Raw genomic sequence first — 17,010 nt, forward strand, 5'->3', positions numbered from 1 at the left:
AGTGAAGCGCCTGACGGTGGAAGCGCAGAGTGGTTTTGGGCCCGTGCTCCAGGTGCGAGGCTATCAGCCCGTTTAAAGCCCTGGCTCGCACTGGCCGACAGGAGAAACACGGCTATTCACCAGCCTTAAACAGGGGGGTTCAGGACATGTTAAGAGGAATAACACGCTGGTTGAGTTAAAAGTAACACTAAATGTGTTGTCCTTATCTAGACACATAGATGTGTTAAGAAATAAAAGGTTGTTGTTTTCAACACGTCGGTTTTAAGAGTCAAAAAACACCCACATCTCTGTTTAGTGCAAAAACAGCCGCAAAGCTGCAGAGAATCAGCGCTGGTGTGAGAATCTGAGAGAGCGTTTCGAGAACGGGACTGAGGTGTGACAACTTTAGCAAGAAAGGTTAAAAGTGAAAAATGATCGGGGAGGGCGTCACGTCATCATCAGATCTTTATAAACGCGTCTCTCTTCTCCAGCTCTTCCAGCTTCAGCGGATCACGGTACGAGCGGCACTGACTGCGTTTACTGGCACCATCACCACAACCTCAGCTGTAAGTCTCTCTGTCTAATGTCTGTTAATGTCCTTGCTATACACACCAGCTACAATAAACTTGTGCTAATCTTCAACGAGGACAACGTTTTTATTTTTGGGTCACTTATTGTTTTATATGTGAATAAAAGCATCTGTTCATCATGTAAAGCGATTGAGTCTCTTCAGAAAATTTGGAAAAACGTTCATATGGGTTAGTTTTACAATGTCTTTATGAACCTTCTGAAGCATCACAGTAGTAGTTGCGTAACTGTCAATGGAGGGATCAGAAATCTCTCTGATTTCATCAAGAATATCTTAACTTAACTGAAGATGAACGAAAGTCTTACAGGTTTGGAACGACACGAGGGTGAATAAATAACGACTCAAATTTCATTTTTGGGTGAATTAACCCTTTAAAAGAACTATTATACACCTATGTGTGACAATATAAATCTTTTTGCTGGCGTTTGAATAGAAATGTATTAGTGTAATGTAGAACTTTTGGAATTACTATTAGAAATTTCAGTTTGAATTTTTTTTTCTTGTTCAATTCATATGATCAATAGAGCCTATATATTCTCTTAATAATAATAATAATAATAATATATTTTTTAATACTTTTCTAAAACCCAAAGCGCAAATATAAAAATAATACAATACAATACAACAATTAATTAAAAAGCTGTCTTAATAATCTTGTTAAAGTGTCCCAACATTGGTGCGTTTCTGATGGCAAGAGATTGTTTTGTGCTTATAGGTGAAAGTGCAATAATTAAAAATCTATTTCTCAAATAACAAAAATTGTTGTGATTATAATTGTGAGCAAAACAATCGTTATCAATTTAACCAGTTTTCATTGACTAAAACTACAGTAAAATGCCCTGACATTTAGTCAACTAAAACTACATTATATATATTATATTATTATAAAAAATTTAATAAAAACTTACATCGCAGCACGTTCTGTGTGAACCGCCACTAACAGTGTTTTAATAATCCGATAAACGAGCAGCTTTGATATTGTGCCATTAAATATCCTCCGGCATGCTTTAACATGTTGCTTCACATTGATGATAATCTGTCCAGCAGGGAAAGCATGATTGTATTCATAGTAGTGGGAATTGTCGCTATCGCTATCGTCATCGGCGTCACCTGCTGCTGTCTCAGAAACAGTGAGTGCTTCCCACAGAAACCAGTCCAGTGCTTCTCAAACACTATTATATAGAGGTATTATTTAGGCCGGTTGCGAAACTGAATTATGAAATGATGTTGTTTTTCCCACAGATGAATGAGGATCATTACCCAGCATTCCCTCTGAAGACTGCGCCTCACTGGATAATGATCACTCAAGACCAGCGGATGTGTTTTAGTCTAGTTCTTTTTTCTCTTTTATTTTCAGTTTCTCCTTTCTGTTTGGTTTTTGTTCAGTGGCAGTTTTCCTTTATTTAGTGTTTTGTTCCAGTTTTTCATCTTATTTAGCTTTAGTGTTTTAACAGTGCGGAAGTTTTATCGAGTGTTTAATGCAGGCGGATTGTAACCGCTCAAAATTGTACTGATTAAAATATTGAGTATCAAAGACTAAAAATAACGAATGGTTTGTTTTGTTAGATTTGTTGATTAAGTGTTGGTTAGTTTCAGGAAAAGAAACCACCATGGTTGTGTTTAAAGGAAGTGTGAACATGTTGAGTTTTTTCTTCTGAAGGTCTAAATGTGAGAGATTTCCCACAGTCCTCTTTTGTTCAACATGTGAACGCTCACAGTTCCCCGACCAGTGGAATAAAACACAAACCATCTCCAGTGCTTGTATTGTTATTATTCATCTAAAGGAAAACTGTATATTAGATATATTTTACTCCTTTTATTTATGTATTTGAATATTTTTAAATGCAGTGCTTTTTGCCCATACTTAAAAAAAAATAGTAGAGATTATTTTATCTGTTTTGAATATGATCCTATAGTACATTTCCTGTTTTATATATATATATATATATATATAGGGGAGATCGGGGCACAATGTAATGTGGGGCTAGTTGTCACACACTTGTTTTAAATACTTCCACACATGCTAGCATGGCGAAACTTAGTGTATTTACTAGTTGACATATCAACACTATAGAGGAAAAATTGCACCAAAATTCAGAAATCTTTGGAAGATATCACTGAACATTTATTTAACCATAGCAAAAGTACATTTCTTACTTGTGTTAATTTTTAATCTCTATTTTTTGTGTTTATTTAAAATTAGACAAATCTGATATTGTTCCAATCTGTTATTTAACAGTTGAGATATTCCTTTAATGCTGATCTGACAGCAGAAACACTCGCCGGGTTTAAACCCCAGTTGTGCAGGCGGGGCATGTTGTCACACTGCGTTACCTTGAGCCTCTATTAGAACTATTCTATTCTGTTCTAAACATTAGAAAAAGGTGAATAAAGAGTCAGTGTTCAGAAATTATTCATTATTATTATGTTTTGATCTATGCTGTATAGCTGTTTTGCGGTATGTTCGTTGTCAAACTCAAAAATTTGTTTATTTTTAATTATTAAAAAATGGCAAAAAGTTAATAATTGTATTTTCTTGAGAAAATATTTTAGTTTGTCTTGTATATTTTTTGGATTAAATCAGATAACATTTAAATCTGTCATATGGTCATGTTACAATTAACCCCTCCTATGGGGCATGTTGTCACATTTCACTTCCATTCTTTAAGGGTATATCAAGAAAAAAGTATATACTGTAAAACAAAACCACATAATTGTACTATAGACATGTGTGACATTAATGTGGGAAAAAATAAATACTCTGAACCCTAGATATAAGTAGATATATATATATATAAGCATTTTACACCTATTAGGATTATCTCGGCAAAGGAGAAGTGCTCAGTAACAGATTTAGACAGATTTGTGAACAATATTTGAGAGAAATAGGCCTTTTGTGTACATAGAAAAAGTCTTAGATCTTTAAATTCAGCTCATGAAAAATTTTGTTTTGTTCAGCAATGTTATTTTTAAAAGATAAAAATCTGCTAGTATTTAATGTTTATTGCGGTCAACCAGCGTTGCCTGCCTTTGTTAACATATTTCTGGCTAACGTTACCTTGGTTAAAGACCGTGTTGCAGTTGTTCTGAAGTATTTTTGTTCTAAAAAAGTTCATAAGTTGTGATTAACTTGTAGGGGAGAGTGGGGTAAAGTGAGACATTTTTTACATTTGTTACCCTCTAAGCAAGCTAAAATGATATATCAGTCAAATTTACACATTTCCCATTAATTCAGGATGTTTCCTAGCAATGGAAATTATTAGAATGTATTCAGGATGAAGGGCAGTGAAAATATGATTGTTTTTAAAAAAGTGGTCTTGTGTCTCACTTTACCCCAGCTTAGGGGTAAACTGAGACAGACCAGAGAAATCAAGGGGGTAAAGTGAACCAGCTGGGGGTAAACTGATCCACTTACTTTTTCCACTCTGAAACTTCCATAACAACACATGTTGTAACAGTAATAATCTTGACAGCTAGCTTGACAACCACACATTCCAGAACTAGTAACAGAATCATGGGGATTGGTCAATTAAGCACAATTTTTTGATGACCCACCGGTGCGCATCCAAGTGAAGGTGCAACGCCCTTGGCGTGCTTAGGGTGAATGGCACACTGGAGGAAATTCCTCCTAAAAAAAATTAACTATGTCCAAATTATTGTGATACATTTGGAAAACTAAATGCTGTCAGACCTCCCCTGGCCAGCCCAGGGAGAGTGGCCCGTCCTGAGCCAGATTCGGATTTGTCCGCCACCGCTGGAGCTCCGTTTGGAGCAAAGTCAGTCCTAAAATGGATCTTTGGGTCTTTGTGGAGGAGGGACAATGCTCCGCTCGGACAAGGAACATGGACCAGAGAACCGTGGTGGTCAGACCGGGTGGAGAAACAGCCTGACCCAGGCCAGAGAAAGTGCACTTTGTGCGGGCGAGACTTCCAGTAAATAGGGTCTGGTTTGGACACCCAGTCCCTCGGTGCCAGGGCGTGCACAACGGTGAACGTGAACCATCCTGGGTGAGCTAGGGGTGAAAGACACACGGGAGGATATTCCTCCTTGTAAAAATGTCCAAAAATATCTTGTATTTGAAGAAGAGCTCCATGCTCGCAGACCTCCTGGGCCGGCCCCAGGGAGGGTGGGTCATCTCCGGTCAAAGTAAGATCCGTACACCTACTGGCGCTCCTGCTGGAGCAACGACGGTCCAAACATGGACGCTCGGGGTGTTGTAGAGGAGGGAGACGACACTCTTATCGGACTAGGTAATGGAAAACAGGCGCCTCCGGGTTGCCTGGGGCCCAGAGGAGTGCACCCTCTCCTTCGGGCCGTCAGGTTTTCTTCCTGGTGTATTGCCTTGGCATGATGGCTTTTCTACTATGTTTATGACATTAAAAATAAAACATATGTCATGTAATATTACATTAAAATATGTTTAAGACTAAACTTAACTTGTGCCTCATGTCTCACTTTACCCCACAGCATTTGTCTCACTTTACCCCACTGCCACATTTTAGAAAAAAACGATCTCTCTTAGCAATTCAGGCTTATCTTCAGCTAGCATCATCACATGGTTTTATATGTTGGTAGTTCATCAACATGTATGACATAAGTTTTTCTACCTGAATCAATTTGCTTTGGCACAACAGTTGATTAAGTTGACAGCAAGAAAATTTACTTTTACATGCAAAAAAAATATTTTTGTGAAAAAAACATGCTTGCTACAGCACCATGAGGTCCTCTTCTTCATGGCCAAGGTGAAATGGAAGGGGCTTGAAAACATAATGGTCAAATGACCAAAACTGTGTTCCGTTGCCTAGATATAGGGGGTGTCTCACATTACCCGATGTCTCACATTACCCCGTTCTCCCCTACTAGTTCATAACTTGTGAAGTGGCGTACGGCTCTTTCAGGGGCTGTTTTGTGTCCGACGCACCGGTTATAAATGAGGCCCTGGTCTCTGAGCGATATTAACAGATCTCGATGATGTTGTGTCCCTGTTGCTGCAGTTCGCCGTATCCGTCCGACAGAAAGGCTTTCGTCCACAGCGGAGTGTCTCTAATGTCCCGTGCGGCTCCACAGAGTCAGTCGTCTCACGTGAGGAGGCCTCCGCCAGACTGCATCAGCTCTTCACAACAGTTCGACAAGAACGCTTACGTATAACGCACAGTGCTGGAGCACGCTGTAATATCTCATTGGGTTCTGTCGCTCTTTTAGTGCCTCGAGATGGCCAGCACATGTCGTGTATCAGATGCTGTCATTCAAGATTTGGTTATTATTTGCATATCTACTCCAGCATGGTTATGTTTACGCAGCACTGCATGAGATCATCTGTTGATAGTTATGCTGTGCTCCACCAGTTCGGGTGATTATTAATTTCTGGCATCAGTATATCAGTCCCGGTCCAAAGCAGGCCAGACAGAATCACGTTCAAGGAGATTTGAGTTTCAATATTGTCTGGAGATTGTATTGCCTGTTTTGCCTAGCCTCAATTAATGTGATTTAAGAATAATGTTTTTAATGTTTAATAAATAATCAATCTAATGTTGTTATAATTGTTGCATATTATTGGGGTAATACAATTGTGCATAATATCTGTGTGAACATATTTGATATATGAGACCCTGGATCACAAAACCAGTCTCGAGTCGCACGGGTTTATTTGTGGCAAAATCATCGATTTTTCTTTTATGCCAAAAATCATTAGAATATTAAGTAAAGATCATGTTCCATGAAGATATTTTGTACATTTTCTACCGTAAATATATAAAAACAATATTTTTGTGTGAATATTTGAGTGAATGCCGTACAATCGCGAACATAAAAGCAAAACTTTAAAGGCGATTTTTCTCAGTGTTTTGATTTTTTTGGTGATGTATAAATCTTTCAGGTGATGTATAAATGACCCTTGTGACTGGTTTTGGGTCACATATTTGCTGAATTTTATTAATTGTGCCACCAGATAGATGATGTTTCAGGAAGAAATGTGCATTTCAGTTATTTACAAGTGTCTCACAGATTACGTCTTATTTCTCTGCCAGACACACTCCTCACAATATTAATAGTAAACCAGCGTCATCATGTGTGTACAAACACAACATCCTTCCCTTCAGGAAGCGGCTGAAGAATCGGCCATGTTTGAGTGGGATTGAGCGTGTGCTCAGATGACAGAGCGATGAGGAAAAGTCTGATCCAGGTGTTTGGATTCATGTTCTCCACCCTCGGCTGGCTCTTCGTCAGCATTACGCTGGCCATGGACTACTGGAGAGTCTTCTTCGTAGGGGGCAAAGGCGGCAGCTGGATGATCAAGTCGTCCTGGTATTGGTCAAACCTGTGGAGGGACTGTGTGACGGACACGTCCTCCATCACCAACTGCGTAGACTATGATGTGCTGTGGGCCGTCACACGTAAGTCTCTGGGATCCGGAGGGTCTGTTGCTGGCAGGGATTGAGTGTCTGACCTCTGGGATCCGGAGGGTGTGTTGCTGGCAGAGATTGAGTGTCTGACCTGTTGTGCCTCTTGATAGCGTATGTTCAGGGTGTGCGAGGGCTGCTGATGGCCGGCATGTGTCTGGGGTTCGTCGCTGCTGTGCTCTGCTTCATCGGCATGGACTGCACATACATCGGTGGAAGTGCGGAAAAAAAGGATAAAATACTGTTCTCCGGAGCTGCCTTTCATTTTGTGGGTGGTGAGTAAAACCATAAATCCAATATTTATGCCTTCAAACTATGTGCACCCACACAGAATCTGATCTGCATTTATGCATACACAGGTTTAATACTATTAAGGTGAGGCACTAAAGCTCTGAATTCTTCCATTGATTATAAATCAGTGTGGTTCCTTCCTCCTAAACTAATTCAAATTTATTTGTATAGCGCTTTTCACAATACATATTGTTTCAAAGCAGCTTTACATAAAGTGCATTTATACAAATAAATTTGAATTAAACTAGTCAAGTCACCTTTATTTTTATATCACTTTTTACAACACAGAGTGTTTCAAAGCTTGAGAAAAAACCCTTGGGAGAAACCAGGAACTATTGTGAAATGAAACGTCTCGGTTACGTATGTAACCCTCGTTCCCTGAGTAGGGAACGGAGACGTTACGTCGGATGACGACGAATGGAGTTTCGCTTAGAAAGCCTATCATCTTCGAGTATATAAAACGAGCCAATGGCAATGAAATGCCATGGGTCTGCAGAATTTGCATAGCGTATCTCCGCCCCACGCAGGGGGTATATAAGGAAGACTGAACTCAGGCGTTCCAGCGGTACAGCGGAAGTGGCAGGGAGACGTAACGTCTCCGTTCCCTACTCAGGGAACGAGGGTTACATACGTAACCGAGACGTTCCCTTTCGTTGTCACTCCGAGTTACGTCGGATGACGACGAATGGGGTTCCCAGTGTAATCACGCCACCTCTCGACTGTCTTCCAGTGCCCTGCGTAAGTCTGATCTCCCTGTCGTGAGACTGGCACGGACGAAGGACTCCTACTTAACACAGGAATACCAAGGTACACTGGGAAGCATATCTCAGTGGAAATATGCAATCATGCCCAACCCGAAGGGGGGGACTTAGAATACACATATTACCCCGAAGGGCTGCATACGGAGTAACACTGGGGTGTCCAGCCGCAGGTGGAATATTTCAACCCCAGGGGTGGCAAGGTGGCTTGCCAAGGGAAAGACACATGCTCAGAGAGGCTTACAGTGGAAATACACATGTGGGGGTCGCCAAGAGGGGGAACCATGCACATGGAGGCACCTAGCCAAGCGCGAAAGCTGCCGGTGGCATAACTCTGGCGTTGACGTCGACAGTGCTGTAGGAGACTCAGGGCTTATTAGGCTCACCTGAGGAGAATATCGCACGTATCCCGTCCGTGGAGAGGAATAGCGAGCAAGCGAAGACACCTGAGCAGAATCTCTTACCGGCTAGTTGAAGTGAGTACATGAGAAGAAACTGGCTCTACTCGGAGATTGTAAAATCTCGCGAACGTGTTAGGTGTCGCCCAGCCTGCAGCTCTGCAGATGTCTGTTAGCGAGGCGCCATGCGCTAGAGCCCAAGAGGATGCCACACTCCGAGTGGAGTGGGCCGTCACACCAAGGGGGCATGGACGACCCTGCTGCTGGTAAGCCAAAGCAATGGCGTCCACTATCCAGTGAGACAACCTTTGCTTGGAGAGAGCCTTTCCCTTCAGCTTCCCACCATGACAGACAAAGAGCTGGTCTGAGGTCCTGAAACACTGCGTTCTGTCAACGTAAGCACGAAGGGCGCGTACTGGACAGAGCAGTGCCAAGGCTGGGTCTGCCTCCTCCAAGGGCAGCGCTTGCAGGTTCACCACCTGGTCTCGAAAGGGTGTGGTGGGAACCTTGGGCACATATCCAGGCCGGGGTCTCAGGATCACGTGAGAGTTAGCCGGTCCGAATTCCAGGCACGCTTCGTCAACCGAAAATGCCTGCAGGTCCCCTACCCTCTTGATGGAGGCCAATGCAACCAGGAGCGCTGTCTTCATTGACAGGAACTTAAGCTCCACTGATTGCAGAGGCTCAAAGGGAGCACTCTGCAGGGCAGTTAAAACCACTGAGAGGTCCCAAGAGGGTACGAGGGGAGGACGAGGAGGATTCAATCTCCTGGCTCCCCTCAGGAACCTGACGATCAGGTCGTGCTTTCCTAAGGACTTACCATCAACTGCGTCGTGATGTGCGGCAATGGCGGCAACATACACTTTCAGGGTGGAGGGAGACAGCCTTCGCTCCAACCCTTCTTGCAGGAAGGAAAGCACGACACTGATGGGGCATTTCGTGGGTTCAAGATTTTTAGAAGAACACCAGTTGACGAAGAGGTTCCACTTCAACGCATAGACATGTCTCGTGGACGATGCTCTAGCGCAAGGGTGCCCAACCAGTCGATCGCGGTCGACCTGTCGATCGCGGACTGCTTTCCAGTCGATCGCGAGAGTAAATTGTACTCTGGTTTGCCCTTTCTCTCTCTTCACCGCTCCCGCATCTCAGACCTCAAAAACATAAAATATTAACCTTTATAGACATAGTATTTCTTGAGTAAAGAAAACGCTGTACTTATTTTAAAAAACAGTTCTTTATTTAATTTGACAAGATCACTGATTACGTTCAGCTATGCGCTGGCCGGAGGAGGAGGGGCGGAGCTAGGAGGAGCTATGAGCTGTGAGGTTTTGCTTGACAGTCTAATCGAGTAACAAGATTTAACACAAGCTGTTTGCTTTTCATTGGTTGTTAAATATTTGTAAAATTCACTGACATACATAAAGTTTGACCAATAGCATTGATTTATTAAAAAAATAACAGCGAAGAAATGATGGGCTGAATTCGAAATCGCATACTAACATACTCATACCAGTGGCGGATACAGAACGTCATTAATAGGTGGGCCTGGTGAATATACGGAGGGGCCTCGGGTTTTTTAAGCGTATACACACCTGATTCCCAGGCTCCGTATTAGAGCTTTCACACTGAGCGTGGATGCGGTCTGCCGATGCGTTCCATGTGCGGTGCGTAGAGGCTACAGCAGTGCAGAGATCGTTTCCGCACCGAGTCTATTTTTGCTGTGCTGCACGCGCTGAATTAAAGTGCCAGCGCATGGTTCGTGGTCAAAATGAACACAGATTGACATGAAAATATAATAATCTCACCATAAATGCGTTTAATTAAATAAAATGTAGTAATCTCACCATAAATGCATTTAATTTAATTATACTCTTTTTCACAGTCATCTTTTTAAGGCTAGCCAACTTTAAGACCGGGGTAAAGCAAGGAAAACTACAATTTACCTCAACAAGGCGACATAATGAACAACACTCGTCTTATTCGTGGAGGTGAAAAAACAAGTTCTTTGTGACATGCAAGATTTATTGTATTAAAACTTAAATGCAAAAGAAAAGGCATGAGAGTCGGCTGTTTTTGTCAATTTTAAGTTTTAATTTAAAATCTTTGCGATTTTAATATAAGTACATGGTTAAATATTTTACCACTTGCTTGAGCAACTTAAAATATTTATAGAAGTAGCACTGAATGATACGTTGTTTAAATTGTGTTAAAACGTTTATTAAAGAGTGTATGTGTACAAAGAGAATCGCAATGCTGACAAAACTTTTTTTAAATAAAAGTTGCTGAATAACTTCTGGATCATTTGAAATACAAATAGTGAGTATGTTTTTGATGAAAAAGCCACTAACGTTAAGTGTCTCACGACCATCCTCCTCCTCCTCCTCAGGTATGACATGGTCCAGAAGTAGCCTATATCATCATCTAGACGTGTTTTTTTTTGCTTTGTTTTTTAAGTGTGTCAATGACAGCTGTTTAGCCATAGCTCAGTTAGGTTGCTGCTGCGATGGAAAACCTTTGGTCCGAAACGCGCCCGCGCCCGCGGTGTTGCGTGATAGCATCACTGGACTGACACGATATATGTCAACATAATATTTTTATTTTGTAGCTATTTTTCGTAGCTAGCCTACTGTACATACATTTTTATAAAAAATAAAAAAAACGTATTAAACATTCTAAAAAACTATTACAATGATTCATTGTATTATTTTCAAATTATTTCAATTATAATTCATTATTATTAAAATTAAAAATGTAAATTGTTTTTATTAATCTGATTGAGTGGGCCACCGATCAATCGTGCCCACCCATAAATCCGCGCCTGATACTATTTCAAATACATATCAGAAATAGCAAGAGTAGTATGTTAGGACGCTAATCTGAATTCAGCCAGGATTTTAGCTAGGCACGTTAGTAGGGACTCCCTGGCATTCCGGCTCGTTGACTCAGCTCACTGAAAAGATCTTTTGGGTCACAAACGGCTCTTTAGAAAATAAATGTTTTAACTATGACTTTGACTATGATAGGTGTGAAAACAATTCTAATTAAATTATTAAACGAAATCACACTCACAATGTCTAGCAATTTTTTTTTTTTTTTAAATGCCTTGATTTGTTATAAAAAAAATTTTTTTTTAAATTACTTTCCATTTAAATTACATATTTTTAATGTATAGAAACAACATTCAAAACAATAATATAATAGAACCCATATTAAAGAAAAATAAATAGGCCTAGGCCTAACTGAAAGGATTAAACTGGTCCCTCTTTTTCTCTCTTCTTTATTGCCATGTTATAACCAGCACTCTAGCATTATAACTAGCATGAACACACACTATTATTTTAAATAAAATTATTCAATATTTAATTATTACATAATTATTTAATTTCTATATAGGCTATAATTTTAAAAATAGAGTCGGCTCTTCTCCATTATATATGGATTAGAGCTACTTTTCTGTTTGTTTTGTGCATATTAAATCTGCAGATGCGCTGTGAGTAGCGACTGGCTTTCTGTTTGGACTGGTAGATCTCGGCACACTGATAAATCTAAAAGTAGATCTTTGTTCAAAAAAGGTTGGGCTCCCCTGCTCTAGCGGAAGTGATGGTAGCCACCACCGCTGGTGGTAGGATACTCAAACCTACCTCGTCCCATCCAGGAGCCACACGTGGAGGTTCCATAGATCGGGACGAGGGTGCCATAAGGTGCCCTGTCCCTGAGAAAGCAGATCCTTCCTCAGTGGAATAGGCCAGGGAGGTGCTGTCGCGAGGAGTACTAGTTCTGGGAACCAGGTGCGGTTGTGCCAATACGGGGCAACCAAAATTACCTGCTCCTCGTCCTCCCTGATCTTGCGCAAGGTCTGCGCAAGAAGGCTCACTGGGGGAAACGCATACTTGCGGAGGCCCCGCGGCCAGCTGTGCGCCAGTGCATCCGTGCCGAGCGTGCCCTCGGACAGGGAATAGAACAGGTCGCAGTGGGACGAGTCGTGGGAGGCAAACAGATCTACCTGAGCGTCCCCGAACTGATCCCAAATCAGCTGGACCGACTGGGGATGGAGTCGCCATTCTCCAACGAGAGGCCGAACTCGAGACAGCTCGTCGGCCGCCTGGTTCAGGTGTCCCGGGATATAAATGGCTCGAAGCGACCTCAGATGCTTCTGACTCCATATGAGGAGGTGGCGGGCGAGTTGCGACATACGGCGGGAGCGTAGACCACCGTGACGGTTGATGTACGCTACTGTGGCGTATTGTCTGATCGGACTAGTACGTGTTGACCCTTGAGCAACGCCCGAAAGCGGTGCAGGGCAAGGCGTACGGCCAGCAACTCGAGGCAATTGACATGCCAAAGGCGCTGGGGTCCTGTCCAGGAGCCCGCGGCAGCATGTCCATTGCACATGGCACCCCAACCCGTGGCGGAGGCATCTGTTGATACAACAACATGCCTGGAAGCTCGTTCTAAGGGAACTCCGGCCCGTAGAAAATTGAGGTTCGACCACGGGGGGAAGGTCTGACGGCAGGTCGGAGTCACTGGGACTCGGAGCGTGCCGTGTTGCCATGCCCACCTCGGGACACCCTCGAACTGACGAAGACAAGTCAGCAGTGACTACGCGCTCGCTCGTAAGCTGCGCACACATGACGACCGAGTCGATTTCCATACCGAGAAAAGAGATCCTCTGCACTGGGCAGAGTTTGCTCTTCTCCCAGTTGACCCGAAGGCCCAGACGAGCTAGGTGCCGGAGCACAAGGTCCCTGTGTTCGCAAACCTGGTCTCGAGAGTGAGCTAGAATCAGCCAATCGTCGAGATAGTTCAGGATGCGAACCCCGTGTTCTCGTAGGGGAACAAGGGCTGCCTCGACGACCTTCGTGAAGACACGAGGAGACAGGGCTAGCCCGAAAGGGAGAACCGCGTACTGGTATGCCTGCCCCTCGAAAGCAAACCGAAGAAACGGTCTGTGTCGAGGAAGAATGGAGACATGGAAGTAGGCGTCCTTCAGGTCGATCGCTGCAAACCAATCCTGTGGCCGTATGCATTCGAAAAGGCGTTTGGCCGTGAGCATCTTGAACGGCAGCCTGTGAAGGGAGCGGTTCAAGACGCGCAGGTCCAGGATAAGTCGTAACCCACCGGATTTCTTCGGTACAATGAAGTAAGGGCTGTCGAAGCCGGACCTCATTTCGGCTGGAGGGACAGTCTCGAACGCACCATTCGCCAGTAGGGTGGCGACCTCCGCTCTCATGACAGGGGCATTGCCACCGACCATTGTGAAGCGGACTCCCCTGAAGCGGGGAGGAGACCGCGCGAACTGAATCGCGTAGCCGAGCCTGATGGTCCTCGCGACCCAGCGGGACAGACCGGGAAGCTCTAACCAGGCTCCCAGAAACTGAACCAGCGGGGTCATACGGACCACAGACGTACCGTCGGTGGTGCAGCGAGGCGGAATGACCGGCCCAGGCGTGGGTGGCATAGCGGCCCGGTGCGGGGGGATTGTTATTAGCCGCGTCCTGCCAGAGGAGGCCAGGGGAGGACCAGCGTCCCACGGGGGCGTGCTCTGGCAGGGGTCTGGCGACAGAGGGGGATGAGAGTGGCGGGGCTCGTGAGCGGCGCGCACTGTCATCCGAGAACTCTGTGTGCTCAGAGATGGGGGTGTGAGTTCTTTCTTTAACCATTTTAGGGTGCTGCCCGTCGTGGGACGAGCAGCGGGAATGGGATAACCAAGGATTCTCCCCCGGCCCTCCACCGGGGGAAGGAGCGGCCCTGCTACCGTCTCCTGAAAAGAACTCAGTGCCATCTCTGAGCAGCCCGTCTCAGGAGCGCCGCTTGGCCTGGCGTTTAGCGGGGCGCGGAGCGGGAGAGGGCTGTGGCGCCTTCCTGCGGCTTCCTCCACGACGCGATCCGGAAGCAGCGGACTGCTGGGGCCTATCGGGAGGGCCGGGAGCCACAGGAGGGCGCCCTCGGTGGCGAGCAGGCTGAGGCACCTGTGCCGACGACTGCGCTGCCGGAGCAGCGGGCCGCCGGGGCAGGACATGTTTTAAAGCTTCAGTCTGCTTCTGGGCAGTCGAGAACTGCTGGGCAAAGTCCTCGACTGCACCGCCGAAGAGGCCAGCCTGGGATATGGGGGTGTCGAGGAACCGGGTCCGCTCGGCCTCCCGCATATCAGCCAGGTTAAGCCACAGGTGTCGTTCCTGGACCACACATGTGGACATCACCTGACCCAGCGAGCGTGCGGTCACCTTCGTCGCCCGGAGAGCGAGGTCGGTGGCGGCACGCAACTCATCGAAGAGTGCTGGGTCAGTCCTCCCCTCGTGCATGTCACGTAACAACTGGGCCTGGTAGACCTGCAGTGTCACCATGGCATGCAGTGAGGAGCCTGCCTGCCCCGCAGCTCTGTAGGCCTTCGCCACAAGGGTGGAGGATAACCTACAGGCCTTGGAGGGGTGCTTTGGGTCGCCACGGGAAGAAGCACTCTGAGGACACAGTTGCATCGCAACAGAGCGCCACGGGCTCATTTGAAACACTCGCGGGTTGCACGGCGCTAGAGGACGGTGTGGAGCGTGGAATAGTCGGCACTTTGTTCCACACCGTAACCCTCAGGTCACCCTGGCCGCCAGCCGAAGTACCAGCTCTCGTGGAGCTCGTAGATCGGGGTGCGGGTGAGGGGACTCTACCACGAAGGTCATTGAGTCTCGACCGCAACCGTGCGATGGGCATGTTCCCGCAGTGGGAACATGACTCATCCACAAACGCTGCCTTAGCGTGTTCAACACCCAGACACACAAGACAGCGATTGTGCCCATCAGAGTCAGACACATACAGACCGCAACCAGAAATACATGGGCGAGGCATCTTTAAAAAGACGTGCCGCGTGCAATGCTCTTTTGTGAAAGGAGATTTCTCCACAAATGTTGAAGCGACCAGGGAGATGAACACACAAACTCTGGCAAATCACTGCACAGATAAGCAGGGAATGTGCACTCGCTGGAACTCGCTGTCACACCAACACTTGGAGAGAGGCTCGTCTCGAAGAGAATGAAGAGATGAACTCAGAATTGGCTGTGGAGTGAAGAATCAACTTGGCTCCGAAGCGAAAACATATCTGCATGTTGCTCGCGCACTTCCTTATATACCCCCTGCGTGGGGCGGAGATGCGCTATGCAAATTCCGCAGACCCATGGCATTTCATTGCCATTGGCTCGTTTTATATACTCGAAGATGATAGGCTTTCTAAGTGAAACCCCATTCGTCGTCATCCGACGTAACTCGGAGTGACAACGAAAGGGAACTGATGTACTCATTTGGAACATATTTTAAAAACAAAGTGTCGGATAGTGTTGTGTTTTACCAGCATTCACCCGCACATATATTGAGAAATCTCTTGTTTTCCTCCTCACAGGTGTGTCAGCGCTAGCGGCGTACTGTTTATACACCAACAGGGTCGCCAGCACTGCCTTCTCAGCGGCTGCTGACAGGAGTATTATAAGGTACATGATACTCCAAGAACAGGCAATGCCATACGTCAACATTAATGATCCAAACTGGGATGTTTTCACTGAGCAGTAGCACACGCGACAGCTTGTGTCGGTCACAGCAGGGTCTAGTTACAGCAAACTTATGCACACAAAAAGGTATATTTACAACAAATAATAATAATTAACGCACATTTGAGGAATCACTCAGGAGCAAAAGGAAAAGCGTCATGCTAAAAGACTTACTAATAGACATAAGGATGGACAAGGAACTGAACTGAACGGAGTATATATACACAAACTAAATGAATTAACATGGGGCATTGTCAGGACCCACAAATATTATTATACATTATATTCAGCATCATACATAGTAGTTTAATGTATTACTGACACTGAAAATAAATAAACTTATATATACTTCAAGATGGCGCCGCTGTGTTTGGCAAGCCGTCTGTCGCTCTTCCTATTGTGGATAATTTTCAGTATTTTTTGCTTCTCTGTGATCAAAACGTGGCCTACAACTTTTATTTATGATCGGCAAATGTTGCTAGATTTGAAAACTACAGTCATTAATATTAATAAGGATTTATGGAGTGGTTCTCACCCGTTCTCCTCATCACCCTGGATGAATATCCCGGAGCACCTGTGCCGGCACACCTCTAATCTTCTTCGCAAAAAACGCCGTAGAAGACGCGGCAAACGAGGAGGAGCTGCTATTAGAATGAAAGCCAGAGTGGATTTTTCTGTCTGCTGCGCTGCACGGGATCTATCTTACCGGAGTCGTTGGATTCGGCCTATTGCTCCTGAGTCCCTCGATGTTTCTATGGTGTGTCTACTTCCCCGGGCTCGTCGAGGTGGAGTGAACCCTCAGTTTCTGCGCCCGCTAAACAGAGAGATTCAACCAGAGAGCGATCCTCCGCCGCTAAGGATGGCATTACTTAACGTGCGGTCCTTGGTAAATAAGACCTTCATTTTACATGACTTTTTTATTTCACGAAACCTGGATGTCTTGTTTATGACGGAAACCTGGACTAAATTGGGGGACTCAAGTCCCTTTTCTGAACTTGTTCCCCAAAATTGCTCATTTTTTAATTCTCCACGACACTCCGGTCGCGGGGGAGGTTTGGCCGTTGTTTT

At 44.9% G+C, this 17,010-nt stretch overlaps 1 long non-coding RNA gene across 2 annotated transcripts; it reads left to right on the forward strand.

The window, feature by feature from the left end:
• The first annotated feature begins 428 nt into the window (after positions 1-428).
• Positions 429-2,323, forward strand: LOC311087929. Of its 2 annotated transcripts, none has more exons than XR_014607385.1 (3): positions 429-545; positions 1,613-1,698; positions 1,811-2,323. It is a non-coding gene; the product is annotated as an uncharacterized lncRNA (long non-coding RNA). The 2 variants fall into 2 exon arrangements; XR_014607386.1 differs by having other exon boundaries at positions 435-545; positions 1,616-1,698.
• Positions 2,324-17,010: the final 14,687 nt, after the last annotated feature.

The sequence above is a fragment of the Abramis brama genome, assembly GCF_963993115.1.
Source record: "Abramis brama genome assembly, chromosome: 8".
NCBI lineage: Eukaryota > Metazoa > Chordata > Actinopteri > Cypriniformes > Leuciscidae > Abramis > Abramis brama.